Source organism: Equus przewalskii, chromosome 4 (genome assembly GCF_037783145.1).
Source record: "Equus przewalskii isolate Varuska chromosome 4, EquPr2, whole genome shotgun sequence".
In the NCBI taxonomy this organism is placed as follows: Eukaryota; Metazoa; Chordata; class Mammalia; order Perissodactyla; family Equidae; genus Equus; species Equus przewalskii.
In genome coordinates, this window is record NC_091834.1 from 83,266,866 (window position 1) to 83,283,357 (window position 16,492).

A 16,492-nucleotide genomic window follows, 5' to 3' on the forward strand; every position below is an offset into this window, starting at 1 on the left:
GCTATAAACCTAGTTACACTGAGAATTTCGAGATTTAACTTGTTATATGCCACCCTATTCCATCCCCGGATACTTACATATTAAAAGAAACCTGCTGGAAGAGGGCAATGCACGCCCGGACGGCTTTATGCCGTCTATCTGGGGGAAAAAAATGACTGAATGGGTGGAGGAGACCAGGCTTCCAACGGGCGCCGTGTTACCTGTTTCTAGGATGGACCCAGTCTCCAGGGAATTTCTTACCCTGGGCCAGTGCCCTGGGAGCGTTTCAGGTTAAGGACAGCACCTCAGGGCCAGAGGCAAGGTGAGATGGCGTCTGGGCAGGGCGTACTGCTTCAAGCCCTCCCCCAGGACACGTCCCCCCCTCCCTTGCTCAGACACAGGCTTCTCCTGGCAGCTCATCCTTCTGTGGGGCTTGGGCATCACTTAGTTCTCCAGCACCGTCGACTTCCAGTCTGAGTTAGGGCCCCTCTGTTGTCATGACAGCTGGGGGCTTGTAGTTCTACACACCCAAGTTCAAATCCTCCTTAACAGCTGGGCGATTTGGGGCAAGTTATGTAATCCTCTGAACCTCTTTCCTTCTCAATTACACTGAGAAACAGGACTACTTAAGGAGCCTACCTCAAGAGGAGCCAAGAGGATTAAAGGAGATGCTCTGCCATCTCCTTAGAACTGGACTGGGCACATGTGGCTAACCTCAGCTGGGAGTGCCATAGTACTTTCTCTTTACAGTAGAGCAGGTCGCTGTCTCATCACCAGGGATGTAAGCTCTCTGAAGATAGTGGCTGTTTGAGTAATCTGGAGCAGTGCCCTGCACCCAGTGCCGGACTCAGTACATGCTGCCTGGAGACGCGGAGCCCAACCTGGGCCCAGGTGGACAGGGGAGGAACCTCTCACAGCTCCTGCCCATTCCCCTCCCCCACAGGCTCTATGAGTCCCCGCTGAGGTCCTAGGAATGACCCCTTCCTTCTCCCCTCCCCTGCCTTAAGCTGGCTGCACGGAAGCTCTCCATCTCCGTAAGGCTCTCCTGTTCCAGCCTTGCTAGCAGCTTCTGGTCTCTGCATACAGGTGATCCCAGCAGGGCACCCACACCCAGGGTGGCTGCTCCCTTCATCTGCTTCATCACCCAGGCTCCTCTGCTGACTGCTTGCCCCACTGTAAAGTGAATCACTGTAAAGTGAATCAGCTGGACCTGGTTCTTTGCTCTCCGTACACTCTGAAGTGCTTCTAGCTCTCAATTGAAGTCTAAACATTGGTATTGCCAAAGTTTTAGTAATAGAGTGGGGAAGGCTGAATGGCAGGGTCGGGGTGGAGAGCTGAGCTGGGCCCCTTAGAATGGATTCCATTTTCCAGCGCCCTTGCAGCCTGGCTTCAGCCTGCATACTAGAAGCGCTATGGATCCCAAAGTTTGGCCACATCAGCAGTTCAGTACAGCCCCTGGGTTGGCCCAAAGTATTTCTCAGGAGCACTGTGAACAGATATCTGGAAACATCTTGAGACAACTTTTGCTTCATCTGCCCAGTAGCTGCCCATGAGCCCCTGGACCATCCCACTAAGCCCTGAGACACACCCTGGTGAGGCAGCTGGAAAGGGAAACACTGTCTGTACCAGAGTTCCCAAAGGAAAGGAGCCACCCACCTAGAAAGTCAGCCTGTGATGCTGGGCTCCCCTGGACCATGTCAGGGCTGGCCTTGCCTGCCCTCTCCAATGGTCTGCCTCTTCCAGATGATTGTGATTTCAACCTCATTGGAGCCTCAGCTGGGATAATGACCTCTCAGCTGGGGCTAGGGCTGCTGCCAGACCCCTGCTTGAGTAGGAGGTGGGCGCCAGCCCTGTGAGGGGCCTTCATTGCCTCTTGGAGAGTTGTACACACTCTGGGCCATGAACTTCAGCCATGAATAAACATCATGCTGAAGCCCACTCTTAGAGGCCCCGCCTCTGCATTCTTTCGATCGTTTAGCAAAGGTTTATTGGTCAATTACTATGTCCCTGGCACGAGGTAAATGTTGTGCTTGCAAAAGTGAGCAAAACCCAGCTGACTTCTGCCAACTAGGGGCTTTGTCTAGTGGGGGAGATAAACAATAAACAAGGAGATAAAACAGAACTTTTTGTGCCAAGTGCTACGAGGAAATTAAAAGGATGTGGTGAAGGAGACTAATATGGCAGTCAGGGAGGGCTCCGAAGACAAGTGTAGAAACCACGAGGTGGGAAAGTTTGGAGTATTCGAGGACAGCAAGGAGGTCAGTGTGGATGGAGCACAGTGAGGGGGGGGTGACGGGAGAGGAGGTTGGAGAGGTAGACAGGGACTGATCATATAGTGAGGTGCTGGCCATGGTTAAGATGACGGGCGGCACTGGGGACGATGCTCACAAGCAGCTCCTGCTCTCTGCATGATCTGATCCTTTTGAAACACAGGGATCTTTTCTCTTTTCTGCTTAAAATACAAAGTCACCTCCCACCTTCTCAAAATAAGATCCAAAGTCTTTCCAACACTCTGTCACACCCTGTGGGTCTGCTCCACCCTCTAACCTCTTGAACCTTACCTTCTGTCACTCACTAAGAAAATTCCCAACCTGTTTGCCTCTCTCTGCCTTGTATGCCCTTTCTCCCGGCAGCTGTCACTTCTACAGTGATGTAGGACGTGGCTCTATCCTTTCCTTCAGGGCTCTGCTCAAGTGAACCCCCACCTCTGCAGTCCTTGTCCCCTCACTTGGCTTTATTTTTCCACAGGGCTTATTACCACCTGACCTAGGATAGATTTGTTTATTGTCTGTCCTTCCCCATTAACACTGAAGTCCCACAAAGGCAGGGGCAAGGATACATTAAAAGATCTAGTCCTGGACTGGGGGTCTTGGGGGTGCCACGTAGAGATGGCAACAACAACAACAAATGCCAGAGAGAGAAGAAAAAAACCCAAACCAACAAAACTTCCCACTGAAAATTATAACACATGGGGAATTCTAATGCTTAGAAAGACAGACAACAAAATCTGCGATCAGAAGACAAAGTCACCACAGATGGCATTAATTTTATAGAATAGTTTGACAAGTATTTTTAAATAAATGTGTTTAGGGGCTCAAAGAGAAGACTGAAAGAATAACTTTTATTAAAGAATAATAATAATAAGAAGAAGATATTCAAATAGGCAGCAATGAACTGAGAAGTAGATATCTTGGAAATGAAAAAAAATAGTCATTAAAAAAGGACAAATTCCAGAATTGAAACAGAGAGTATTAGTGAATTAGAAGACAGTGCAAAAAATTAGCCTAGAATGCAGCACAGAGATGATGAGATTGAAATAAAGGCTAATTAAGACACATGAATGATTGATTGAAAGAGGCTCCAACCTAGTCTCAGCAGAGGATGGGGACGTAATATTTGGAGAAGAAGCCGAGAATTTCCTGGATTGACACGGACAGGAATTCTTTGACTATAAGTGCACTCAGGGTGCCAAGCAAGGTAAATAAAAGGAAGTCTACAGCTAGACACACTGTACTGAGACTACAGAACATGAGGATACCCAGACAATCAGAAAAGCTATTGTCTTTTTTTCTTTTTTTAAGATTGGCACCTGAGCTAACATCTGATGCCAATCTTTTTTTTCTTCTTCTTTTTCTTCTCCCCAAAGCCCCCCAGTATACAAGTACATACTTGTATATTCTAGTTGTAGGTCCTTCTGGTTGTGCTGTGTGGGATGCCACCTCAGCATGGCCTGATGAGCGGTGCCATGTCCGCGCCCAGGATCTGAACCAGTAAAACCCTGGGCCATCAAAGCGCAGTGCGCAAACTAAACCACTCGGCCACAGGGCCGGCCCCAGAAAAGCTGTTGTCTTAGTCCATTCGGTCTGCTATAACAAAAGACTACAGACTGGGTGGCTTATTAACAACAGAAATTTATTTCTCACAGTTTCGGAGGTTGCAAGTTCAAGATCAGGGTGCCAGAATGGTTGGGTGAAGGCCCTCTTCTGGGTTGCAGACTTCTTAAATATCCTCACATGGTGGAAGGGACAAAGGAGATCTCTGGGGTCTCTTATAAAGTACTAATCCCATCCATGAGGGTTCTATTCTCAGGACTTAATCACCTCCCAAAGGCCCACCTCCTAATATCATCACCTTTGGGGGTCAGGATTTCAATATATGAATGTTAGAGGAACACACACAGTCAGACCGTGGCAGCTATTACAGAGAAAAGATAGCCTACGCCTAGAGGCATGTCCATTAGACTGGCAGCTGACTTCCCACAAGCAACAGTATCCGCCAGAAGACAATGGAGTAATATCTTTAAAGCCCTGAGTTTATATGTGGCTAAATTATCATGTAGGAACAAAGAAAAAATAAATACACTTTCAGACATACAAAGACGAAGAGAATTTGCCTCCCACAGATGTTCACCACAAGAAAAAGTATTTCAGCGTGAGAAATGAACCCAGGAGGAAGACGTGGGCTGGAATAAACAATGGTGAGCACTGACATTGATGAAATATGTTAGTAAATTTAATTAATGAACTACTACCAACTTTAAAAAAGAAAGTTTTTGTGACTTAAAAAAGGTGAAACCAGGGGGCCGGCCCAGTGGCATAGTGGTTAAGTGCACTCTGCTTTAGCGGCCCAGGTTCGGTTCCTGGGCGCAGACCTATACCACTTGTCAGCAGCCATGCTAAGGCAGTGACCCACATACAAAATAGAGGACGATTGGCACGGTTATTAGCTCAGAGTGAACCTTCCTCAGCAAAAAACAAATAAAAAGGTGGAGCAAACTCCAAAAAGACAATAAAAACAGAAATGAGTTGGTGTTCGGTTGGTGATTAAAATAAACTAATGGGGTTGTGTTTGGAAGGAGAGTAGAAATGCTAAATTTTTGACAATACTAGGATAACTTATAGTTAAGCATGCATATTAAAAATGTAAAAGTAGGGCTGGCCCCGTGGCCGAGTGGTTAAGTTCGCACGCTCCGCTGCAGGCGGTCCAGTGTTTCATTGGTTCGAATCCTGGGCGCGGACATGGCACTGCTCGTCAGACCACGCTGAGGCAGCGTCCCACATGCCACAACTAGAAGGACCCACAACGAAGAATATACAACTATGTACTGGGGGGCTTTGGGGAGAAAAAGGAAAAAAATAAAATCTTAAAAAAAAAAAATCACACACTTTAAAAAAAAAAATGTAAAAGTAATTGTTAAAAGAAATGCAACCCTTACTATATTAGTCTGCTGGGGCTGCCACAGGAGAATGCCACAGACTGGGAGCTGAAACAACCGAAATTTACTTTCTCACAGTTCTGGAGGCTGGAAGTCCAAGATCAAGGTGCCAGCAGGGCTAGGTTCTGGTGAGACCTTTCTCCTTAGCTTAGAGACAACCATTTCCTGCTGTGTCTTCACACGGCCTTTCTTCCATGTGCAGGGAGACAGGGATGGAGGGAGGGAGGGAGAGAGAGAGATCTGGTGTCTCTTCCTCTTCTTATAAGGACTCCAACCTTGTCGGATTAGGGCTCCACTCTTTTGACCTCATTTAACCTTAGTTACCTCCTTAAAGGCTCCCTCTCCAAATACAGTCCCATTGGGGGTTAGGGCTTTAACATATAAACTTTGATGGGACACAATTCAGTCCATAACACTTGTCATCCAAATCACAGGAGAAATATAGAAAACTTGATCAATCCAACAGAAGGCAAGAAAAGAGAAAAAAAAGAAACGAAAAGAAAAAGGATGTAAACTTAAATGACAAAATAAGGTCATAGAAATGAGTTCAAATATTTCAGTAATCAAATTAAATATACCGATTAAATTCACTGGATTGAATTTTTAAAAATACAGCTCTATGATGCTTATAAGTGATACACTTAAAACAAAACCATAAACTAAGATTGAAATTAAAGACATGGAAAAGATATGTCATAAAAATACTAACCAAAGAAAGTTGATACAGCAATATTGATATCAGAAAAAGTAGATTTTAATGCAGTCCTATTAATAGAGATAAAGAGAGACATCACATTAATAAAAGGAACAATCCACAAAGATTTAAAATTCACACACTTGTACACATCTTGCAACATAGCCTAAATATATATAAAGCTAAAACTGAGAGAATTACAAGAAGGAATTGATAAAATGGGAGATTTTAACATATCTCTTGTAGGAACTGATAGATCCAATAATCAAATTAACAGGGGGATCCAACAAATATATTCACAACTCTGCACCAAACGAAGAGAGAATACACATTCTTTTCAAAAACATGTTTCATTTTAAATGACTTTCAAGAAATTGGTATCCTGCAGAGCACTTTCCCTGACAATGCAATTAAATTTTTAAAATTTAGTAAAAATAAACAAATCAAATATGACTTTCACATTCTTTAAAACTTCTAAGTAACTTAGGGCTTGAAGAGAAAATCAAATGAAAAGTACAAAGTATTTAAAACTGAATGACAGTGACAGTCCTGCATATCAAAGCTTATGGAATGCAGTTAAACTGGTACTTAATGATAGATTTATAGCCTTAAATAACTTTACTAAGAAGCAAGAAAGAGTAATAATAATTGAGGTAAGTGTTTACTTCAAAGAGCTGGATAAAACAACAATTAAAAAACAAATGGAAGGAGGGGTTGGCCCCGTGGCGAAGTGGTTAAGTTCGCACGCTCCGCTGCAGGCGGCCCAGTGTTTCATTGGTTCGAATCCTGGGCGCGGACATGGCACTGCTCATCAAGCCACACTGAGGCACATCCCACATGCCACAACTAGAAGGACCCACAACAAAGAATATACAGCTATGTACTGGGGGGCTTTGGGGAGAAAAAGGAAAAAAAATAAAATCTTTAAAAAAATAAAAAACAAAAAAAAAACAAATGGAAGGAGATAATAAAGATGAGTGGAAATTAATGAAATAGACAACAAATCATAGAGGGAATCAAAATACAAACTGGTTGAGAAATAAGAGAAAGGCATAAATTATATTAAGAATTAAAAGTGGTTTTAGTATTCCTACAGATATAGGAAAGATTTAAAACTCGTCAGATTAGTCAAGCACATAACAGTCTTAAACAGAGAACTACATTTCCCAGACTCCCTTTCAGCTAGGTGTGGCCACCAAAAATCTGTTCTGGCCTATGGGATGTAAATAGAAGTGATGTGTAAACTTCTGCTACATGTTCTTAAAGGGAGAGGGATGCCCTTCACTTTCCTTTTTCTCTGACTTCTGATTTTTTTTTAATAAATGGGAGCATTTGAGAATGTCAAGATGTTGATGGGAAGGAGCCGTGAAGGAGAGCTGAAGGCAGAGGAGGGAGGAATAGTTGATCATGTCTCGAGAAAGCAGATGGGCTGAAGCCAAGGGCCAGGAGGAGGAACTGTTTCCAGACAGGAGTGAGGGGTGACCTGCTAGTGGAACAGGAGAGAAGAGGACAGGGTATAATTTTTATGTTCAGGGATTGCTGTTTTTTTTTAGGAAGATTGGCCTTGAGCTAACATCCATGCCCATCTTCCTCTGTTTTATATGTGGGATGTGGCCACAGCATGGCTTGATGAGTGGTGCTAGGTCTGTGCCCAAGATTCGAACTGGCAAGCCCCTGGCTGCCGAAGCAGAGTGCGTGAACTTAACTGCTAAGCCACTGCGCAGGCCTCTCCTTTTTCTCTGTCGTACTCTCTGGAATGTAACTTACTGTCTAAAGCTAGAGGAGCAGTCATTTTGGACCACGAGACGTGAGCGCATTTTAGATGCAGGAGAAGGAAGGGAGGGAGCCCAGGTTCCTAAGGACTTCAGAGCTTCCACCCTGGCTGTGGACTGCTGACAGAGAAATAAACTTCTAACTTGTGTACGCTGCTCTTTTGTGGTCCTTCCTATCACTTACAGTCAAAGATAAACCTGTGTAATGAAAAAGATACCTTCCTCAAACTGGAGAGGGGATCTATGAAAAACTTATGGCAATGGCAGCAGGGGAGGCACTTCAGAACCACTCCTACAAAAATCAGGACTAAAACAAAGATTCCTACTATTGTGTGTTCTGTTCAGCACTGTACCTGAGGGCCTGCGTGGAATGACAAACAAGAAAAAGAAAAAAAGGTGTAAGAATTGAAAGAGAGAAAACGCTGTTCTTAGTGGTAGATGTAATGATTTTCTACACAAAAAATTTAGGCTTCCAAGTAAAGATGATGGATTGAGCACATGAATCTAATTTTTCTCCCTCGTGATATGCCACTAAAACTGCGGTAAAAGGATTTTTTAAAAAATAGACATAAATCCACAGGACAAGAAAAAGAGAAGTTAACAGCAATAGCATTTTAGACAGTGGGAAGCAGACAGACAAGAAGTTGCTGACTTAGCAGGTCCAAGAAAGCCATACTCTAAACTGACAGTGGCTGGGTGGGGCTCCCCCTGATCGAGCCTGCAGCATCCTCAAAGGACTCAGGAACTGGCAGCCCCTGCTACTGCCGGGACTGGGTGTGACAGGCGAGGGTAAATAGGGATAATGGGTTGAAAGCTGTTTAGGAACAAGTTAGACCCTAGATCTCAGCCTTCCTCCTGCTCCTACTGCTGTAACACCCTCTCCCACCTTCGCAGAAGTCTGGGGGATTATTTTTGGACTGAGGAAACCAGTACAAGGGTATGAAGACTGTATCCAAGAAAGAGGGAATTAAGTTAATATATGCTTCCTGAATGCTGAGACTGCCCAGCCTTCTTCCCTATTAGGTTTCCAAGAAGAAAGATCTAAAGGTACTGCCCCTGGGCTACACCAACCAGTCCATCCAGAGAACCCTACAAAGAAGCTCGTAGTGGATACCACCACCTCCCACACTCGCACCGGCTCAGAACTTTCACACAGCTTTGTGGCTTCCCACTGTTGGTTATAAACAGACAAGAAACGATCGTCGACATCTGAAGAAAGCCGCTAACATTAAAGACAGGGGCCAAAACAACATTAAAAGCAACTAGCAGAAACAGACTATGAAAGAAGAAAACAAATAAACAAACAAAAACAATAGAGTTATCATAAATACCTGCAGAGCCAAAAAAGAAGTTTTGCATCCATAAAATGAGAACACGATGCAGTTCCATTTCTTACCAAGATGCTGAACTAGTGCAACTTCTGGCTCCTTCTCTAGAGGTCAATACCAGAGGAACCACGCAGGGAGAACACCAAGAAAGCTCTGAGGAACCCCTGGGAACTGTTGGAGTTCTTTTTTTGCTTCTCTCCTGCCATTACTTTGGGATAAATAGTATCTTCTCTGTGCACAGCTGTGACTCAGACCTCTGGTCCAGGGGTCAGTGGGAGTAAAAGTGGAAGCCCCCTATTTGTGAGGTGCTGAGAAAAATAGATAAGGACTAACTGACCTTGGGTAGTCTCTTCGCCACCCCTCACACTACAAACACCCAGGGCTGGTAAATTATGATCTAAGTATCATCTCCTAATGCTGCTTTCCCTGGGAGAGGGAGGGGTGTGTGTGTGTCCCTAACATAAGAAGTTGTTTTGTGAGATGAGAACTGAGGTTTTCTGATATCTAGGGATCTCCATCCTAAATCTCATCTGCCCCACGCCCATACCCACAGAGCTAATTTGGACCAACAAGCACAAAGGTCTGGCCTTCCCTATTGCCTGACAGAGTATTCAGGACCCCAGGGGAAAATAAGCACTGAGGAGAACAAATATTTCAAAAGAAAACCAACATATTGGATTTCATATTCCATCAGAAGCATAAATATTAGAACAGATGGACTACAACATTTTAATTAGCCTCATAAAGACAGAAGGATGAAGATAATAACAATATGAAACAAAATAAGAAAACACAAAAAAAATCAAGCAGAAACACAGAATTGGGTTTGAAAATATAATAGCTGAAATACAACACTGGATATGGAACACATAATAGTTGAAATAATAAAATTACAGGCTGATGAGTGAATTGGAGGGTCACACTGAGGAAATCTTCAAGAAGGAAGAAGGAAAGGACAAAGGACAAAGAAAATGAAGAGATATGGAAGTCACTAAACCTTCCCACATTCAAGGGGAAGGGAATTAGTCTTCCCCTTTTGAAGGAGAAGTGTTGAAGAATTTGTTGATATTCCATCCACCACATTGGAAGTGGATTTTTCTTTTTAACACATTCTGCTTGGGATAAATGAAGATTGATGTCTTTCATCAATTTTGAAAAATTCTCAGCCATTAGCTCTTCAATTCTCCTCTTTTCTCTCGATTTTCTTCTCTTGGACTCTTGTCAGACATACCCGATTATTTCACATCTCTTAACCTTTTTCATAGTTTCTATGTCCTAGTCTGTACTGAATCATTGGTAATATCACAATATTTATCTTCCAGTTCACTAATTCTCTCTTCAGCTAAGTCTTCAATTGAGTCTAAGCTGCTATTCACCCCATCCTGACTTTTTCATTTTAAAATTATATTTTTTTATTTCTTAAAATTATTATGTCCATCTATATTTGTCGGTTCTTCCCAGTCAATTTTTATAATCTTTCATTGCCAGCACATTCTTGTGATTCAGTCTTTCATTTCTTTACACACTCCCTCCATAGTTATTTTATAAATTTAATTTAATGATTTAATATCTAACATCCTTAAGGACCTAACCCTGTTGTTGGTTGTTTCTCCTGACTCTCATTCATGAGAGTTTGCTTCCTTGTGTCTTTGGAGATTTTTTTTATCATGAGTTTACATTGATAGATATTAATCCGTGGAATATGGAGGCCTTAATTGAGGATGACTCTCTCCAGAGGAGATTTTAATTTGCTTTTTCTGGATGCCAAGGGATGTACCAACCTGGGGCTATAGCCACTTTAGCCATCTTTCAGGGTCCGAGCTTGTTGCAGGGGTTTGGGTTCAGCTCCTGCTTGCTACTGACCGAAAGTTTAGTCATGCAGAGTTCATCTTGGTGCACTTCTATGCATGGACATTGGCACTCAGGGCCATCTCATCTTTCCTGTATGCTTGTAACTTCACACTTTGGTTTCAGCTCACTTGGTCACCTGGAGATTTCACTTACTTCCTGCAATCCCAGCTGTGCAATAAGAACCATGTTTCGAGCAAGATAGACATGATTTCGGCCATAAGACTTGCCAGAGTATCTAGGCTGCTACTTCCGAAAGTGGAAGTCCCAGGAATCCTTTACCATGAAAATATCCAGAAAAACAAATAGATCTAATAAGAGAACTCAGCAAAGTTACTGAGAGAGGTCAACATAAAAAAATCCATACTAGTTCTATACACAAGTTTTAACAAATTAGAAATAACAGAAAAATGTCATTCACGATTGCAATAACCTTTAAGATACTTAGGAATAAATCTAGCAAAAGATATGTAAAACCTTTATGGAGAAAAATCAGAAGATGTTATCAAAGGGCATAAAAGAAGATCTGAACAAATGGAGATTTTTAAATGTTCATGGGTCATATTCATGGATTGGAAGATACTGTCATAAAGGTGTCAGCTCTTCTGAATTCAATCTATAAATCGAATGCAGTACAAATGAAAATTCTTGTGAAGTTTTTGTGGCACTTGACAAGCTTATTCTAATATTAATGTGGGAGACCAGATTTAAAAAAAAGAGCTAAGACACTTGTGAAGAGTCATCACAAGCATATGTGTGTCACGGGGGACTTCCCATACAAGATATGAAGGTTTATTATAAAGTTATACTAACTAATACAGTGTGGTATTAGCAGAGGGACAGAAAGGTGGCTCCATGGATTAAAATAGACTAGAGCCCAGAAAATAAACCCACTCACATCTGGAAACTTGAAATATGAAAGAGGTTGCATTACATTAGTGGGGAAAATAAGGACTATTTAAGAAATGATGCTGGGAGAAATTATTATATTTATAGGATAATCAATCTTCATAGAGAGCATACAAAAATTCTATGTGGAAAAAGGCTTTAATGTACCATATAAAAATACTATTTGAATTAAAGACTTTAATGTCAAAAGCAAAACTTTATGATTCTTTTTTTTTTTTTTTTTAAAGATTGGCACCTGGGCTAACAACTGTTGCCAATCTTCCTTTTTTTTTTTAAAGGATTGGCTCCTGGGTTATCAACTGTTGCCAATCTTTTTTTTTTTTTCTGCTTTATCTCCCCAAACCCCCCCTGTACACAGTTGTATATCTTAGTTGCAGGTCCTTCTAGTTGTGGGATGTGGGATGCTGCCTCAATGTGGCCTGATGAGCGGTGCCATGTCCGTGCCCAGGATCCGAACCCTGGGCCGCTGCAGCAGAGCGCATGAACTTAACCACTCGGCCACGGAGCCGGCCCCAAAACTTTATAATTCTTAGAAGAAAATATAGTAGAATATCCTTATGATCTCAAGTTGGGAGGGGAAAGACTTCTTAAGCAAGACGCAAAACCTCCCAGTTACAGAAAATGATTAACAAATTTGACCTTATTAAAAATTTAGAACTTTTGTACAGCCACAGATACTATGAACATAGTTAAACACAAGACACACATTGGAGAAATTGTTTGCAAGGCAAATAACCAACAATGAATTAGCATCTAGACTCTATTACAAAGTCCTACAAATCAATTTTTAAAAAAGACACAATTAAAAAATGGCAAATCATGCAAACAGGCATTTCACAGGAGTGGAAGCCCAAATGGTCAATAAGCCAATCTGAAAAACTGACGTCGGGGTAACCAGGAAATTGCACATTAAATATACATCAAGACATTGTCAGATACTAAACACTTAATACATGTTTACACTTTTAGGAATGTAGATCAAGAGCGATTTGGCAAAATGTAGCAGAGCTGAGGGGTATATCCTTACACCCAACAATTCTCCTCACAGGCCTCTTCCCCAGGGAAATTATTATGCATGTGCATGAGGAGACTGTAAAGGGGAATGCTCGCCACAGCACTGTTTGTAATAATGAAAAACAGGAATCACCGGAGAATGGATGAATCGTGATGCATCCATATGATAGAATACAGTGCAGCTGTTAGAGTAAATGAACGAGAGCGTCATATATCAATGCAGATGTCTCTAAAACCACAGTGTCTAAATCAAGCAAGTTCCGGAAGGATGCAAGCTGTCTGATGTCGTTTATAAAAAGTTTCAAAATATGCAGAACAATTTTATATATTGTTTATGGTTATGGTTACTACATAAATTTGTAGGAGAAGTATGAAGACATGGATGGGAAGTAAATACAATAAAACGTTAAAAATTGATAAAGCTGAGTATTTGATAAAGCGGGCACTTGGGTGTTTTATTATATTATTCTCTTTACTTGTCTCAATTTTTGAAATATTTCATTTTAACAAAGCACTCCACAGCCATTTGCGGGATGGATGAGAAGGGAGCAAGACATGTTGGTGGCTTTTGCAGTGGTGGGAGTGAGAGGCAGGTGGCTGGATGCGAGAAGTGTGGAAATGAGGATGGATTTTAGATTTGTCCTTGTGGTTGTGGGTTTGTTGTTGCTTTGTTTTGTTTTGTCTTGAACAACTATGTGGATGGGGGAGGCTCAGTAAAAATTTAAAAGTGTAGCAATTTCAAGGATTGTCACTGAAGTGGGGAAATAGCACCCTCACACAGTGTCAGCGTGGGTGTAAATTGGTCCAACGACTGTGTTGGCAATCCAGTGGTTATTCCATTGCTGGTCAAACCCATGTGTCGGGAGACCCGAGCAAGGAATTCAGTGCAGCAACAATCCCAATGCCCCACCAAAGAAGGATGGATCAGTAGACCGTGGTACATACATTGGCTGGAATCCTATTGGGAACTGCCTTAGGTCTTTGCCGGACTGATGCCTTGAAATCTTGAGAAGTTAGTTTAAAATCTTCTGTACAGCAAAGGAAACCATCAACAAAATAAAATGGCAACCACTGGAATGGGAGAAAATATTTGCAAATTATATATCTGATAAAGGGTTAATATCCAAAATATAAAAAGAACTCATACAACTCAATAGCAAAAAAAAATCTAATTAAAAAACGGGCAGAGGAACTGAATAGATGTTTTTCCAAAGAAGACATACAAATGGCCAACAGAGACTTGCAAAGGTGCTTAACATCACCAGTCATCAGGGAAGTGCAAAGGAAAACCACAATGGGTATCACCTCACACCTGTTAGAACTGCTATTATCAAAAAGGCAAGAGAGAAACTTTGGAGAAAAGGGAACTCTTGTTCACTGGTTGTGGGAATATAAATTGGTGCAGCCACTATGAAAAATAGTATGGAGTTTCCTCAAAAAATTAAAAATAGAATTACCTTAAGATTCAGCAATCCCATTTATGGGTATACACTCAAAGGCAACGAAAACAGGATATTTAAGAGATGTCTGCATTCCCATGTTTAATGCAGCCTTATTCACAATAGGCAGGATGTGGAAACAACCTAAGTGTCCATCAACTGACGAATGGATAAAGAAGATGTGGTATATATATACACAATGGAATACTATAATCCAGCCATTTGCGACAACATGAATGGACCTTGGGGGCATTATTCTATGTGAAGTAAGTCAGACAGAGAAAGACAAATACTGCCTGGTATCACTTATATGTGGAATATTTTTAAAAAGTCAAACTCGTAGAAATAGAGGGTAGAAAACTGGTTCCCAGGGGCCAGGGGGTGGGGGACATGGGGAGAGGCTGTTAAAGGGCACAAACTTTCAGCTCTAAGATGAATGAGGTCTAAGGAGCTGATGTAAACGTGGTGACTACGGTTGATAACACAGAGTTGTGTATTGAAATTTGCTGAGAGTAAAACTTAAATGTCCTCACACATACACAAAGATAAATACGCGAGGTAATGGATGTGTGAGTTAATTAGACGGGGGAATCCTTTCACAATATATACGTATATCAAACCATCACGTTGTACACTTTAAATATCTCACAGTTTTGTCAATTATACCTCAATAAAGCTGAAAAAAGAAAATTATTCTTTTTCTTATGTTATGAAATGCAAATATATGTATGTGGTCATTTGTCATCTGACTCTTCTTTCGGTGGTTTTTGCCTTACAGACGTTTTTCATTTCTACCTCGGTGGGTTTGTCAGTCTTTTCTTTTATGGCATCTAGGTTTTGTTTCGTACTTTAAAAGACTTTCTTCACTTTGAGATTGTAAAAAACGTCTCCCATGGTTTAAAAAGAAAAGAAATGAGTTGGATTAATATGTATCAACATGGGTAGATCTCAGATAATAACATTGAGGGAAAAAAAGCAAGAGTGGAATAATATGTGCAGCCTAACACTGGTTATGTAAATCAAAACTGCAAAGCAAAGTTATATGTTTTCTATGGATACAATTATGCACATAAGATGCATTTTTAACAATTGGAAGGAACTCACCAAATTCATAATAGTGTTTCCCCTGGTGGTGGGAGGGAATTAGGATGGGGCGGTGGGGGAGCTCAGGGGAGATGTTAGCTTTATTCATTACGCTATTCAATAAATAAATATTTATTTATTATTCATAATAAATGTTTTTAAGGGATACTGTATTCATACAATATTTATATACTTTTAAAAAGTGTAAACATAAAATGCAAGGCAGAAAAGCAAAAAGGCCAAAATGTGATACAGAAGTTATTTCTTGGGGATGAGAGTACAGATAGTGGCATTTTATCCTTGTATAATTTTGTATTTTTTAATTTAAAACTTGAACCGTTTGCCATTCAAGGAGGTTATGAAGAGCAGGTAAAGTGTTACATGTAAACTGTCCTGTGGACTAAAATGTGCATTATAATGATAGAGTCCCAATACACATTTGCTGTAAGGAGGCAGAGGAGTGGCGACAACTGGTTTGGAGCAGTCTTGCTTCAGGTGGAGCAGACAGTGGTCTTTTGCCGGCTGGGAGGGTGGCATGAGTGTGTGGGTGAGGGTGGAGTGCTGGCTCCTCAGCAGGGTGAGGATGGGGTCAACTGCTGCCAGGAACCCAAACTTTTGAGTAAGATCCACTTGGTCTCAATTTCTTACTTTATCTCCAAGTAGCTATACAAATTTCAGTCATATCCTTTGAGCTGACTGAGCCTCAGTATGCCCATCTGTACAAGGGGAATAATAATGCTTACCTTGCAGAGGTGCTAGTAAGCACTGACCCAGCTCTGGAGATCTTGAACTGGTTTAGTTTGGTCCTCCAAATACCCACCCCTCCCAATCCCCAGCCCATTAAGAGTTCAGGATCCCACCCTCCTTTTCTGGGGCTTGAAGGATATGGAAAGGTTAGGGGGCAGGGAGGGGCTTTGTTGAGGGACATCCACATATGGAAAGCCAAGAGATCGATTGCACAAAGCATTGCCTCTGTTGGCTGAACGCTGGCAGAGAGGGCAGCGGCTGGATGCCGGGTGCAGGTGGTGGCAGTAACTGTTGGATGGAGGGGAGGCACTCCCAGGCAAGGACTCTGCTTCCATGGGATGCTGGGGTTTCAAATAATCTCCTTGCAGTATCTTTGGCCAAGTCTACACCCTGAGCTCTTTTAGGCAAGGCCCCTCCTCTTCTTAGGAAACTGCCCTCTCAGGAAACCCCTTCTCCCTCCTCAT